Consider the following 1,667-nt stretch of genomic DNA (forward strand, 5'->3'; position numbering starts at 1 on the left):
ATGTTCACCAGACTCTCAAGGAAATATGCAGATGATTTGCAGCCTTGCTGCAAATCCTGTAGCTTTCTATGACTTTGGTATCGCGAGATAGTGCGTGTATTGGTGAGAACTGCCGCACTTTTGGGAAGCTCTTTAAATGCTTGGAAAGATCTACATACATACAATGTATTGTTGTTATTGCATAGTCACGAATTAAGGGGAAACTTAAGTAGCTGCCATTTCATAATTTTTATCTCCTCCGTTCATATCCCAAATGGACTTTGGATACTGGAGCACACCAGAGAATTTCAGAAGAAAATCAATTTGTGTTTCATACATTACAGCAAAATTCTCACTGTGTGGATCATGAAAACCTATGGTTGGTTTTAAAATAAATGGGTGTGCCACAATATCTGTTTGTTTCAATGCACAACCTGTACTCTGGAAAAGAAGCTACAGTTAGGACAGAATATGGAGAAACAGAATGGTTTCCAATTAGCAAAGGTGCCAGACAAGGATTTTATCTCCCTGTCTCTTCAATCTATATGTAGAACATATCGTAAAGAAAGTTCACCTTTAGATGAAGGTGGAGTGAAAATTGGTGGAAGGAACATTAACAATTCGAGATACACAGATGATACCACATTAGTCACAGAAAATAGTGAAGACTTGAAACAACTACTGCAGAAGGTTAAAGCAGAAAGTGCCAGAGCAGGAGTACAGTAGAACATCAAGAAGACAAAAGTAATGAATACTAGGGAGTTACACAACTTTAAGGCTGAGAATTAAGAAATTGAAATTCAGGATCTTCTATTCCTTGGCTCCAGTTTGGTGTAGTGGTTAAGAGCATGGACTCTAATCTGAGAGAACTGGGTATGATTCCCCACTTCTCCACATGCAGCTGCTGGTGTGACCTTGTGTCAGTCATAAGTTCTTTCAGAGCTGTTCTCTCAAGGGAAGTTCTTGAGAGAGCTCCCTCAGCCTTACCTACCTCACAGGGTGTCTGTTGTGGGAAGAGGAAGGTAAACTGCTCTGAGACTTCATCCAGTAGTGGGCGGGGTATAAATCCAATCTCTTTTTCTCTTCTTCCATCCTCAACCAAAAGGGAGACTGCAGTGAAGCAATCAGAAGAAGGGAAGGGCAGCCAAAGCTAGAAAAAATTCTTAAGTATAAGGATGTGTTGCTGGCAACCAAGATTGTTAATTCATGCCATAGTATTCCATGGTATTATATATGGGTGTGAAAGTTGGAAAGTCAAGAAAACTGACAGGAAGAAAAAAAATATTTTTTTTAAATTTTCTAAAAACTACAAGAAAATAGGGAAGAGGGGACTATAAACTATGGGAGAAAGTAAAGATAAACCACTAAAACTCAAGAGGTGGGGGTCATATAATGCTTACAATAAAATAGCTTTGAATAAGAAAAGAGTAATTTGTTACATTGTAGGTGATCATTCAGGAGCTGCAGTGGCTCAAGTGGTTAAGACGCTGAACTGCAGGCTGTGGAAGGTCAGTAGTTCAGTGGTTCAAGACCCGGGTGCCGCAAGACAGGGTGAGCTCCTGTCTCTAGTTCCAGCTTCTGCCAACCTAGCAGTTCAAAAGCAAGAAATTGCAAGTAGATAAATAGGGACCACTTCGGTGGGAAGGTAACAGCGTTCCGTGCACCTTGGTGTTTAGTCATGCCGGCCA

Source organism: Gekko japonicus, unplaced genomic scaffold (genome assembly GCF_001447785.1).
Source record: "Gekko japonicus isolate JY-2015 unplaced genomic scaffold, Gekko_japonicus_V1.1 scaffold719, whole genome shotgun sequence".
Classification (NCBI taxonomy): Eukaryota; Metazoa; Chordata; class Lepidosauria; order Squamata; family Gekkonidae; genus Gekko; species Gekko japonicus.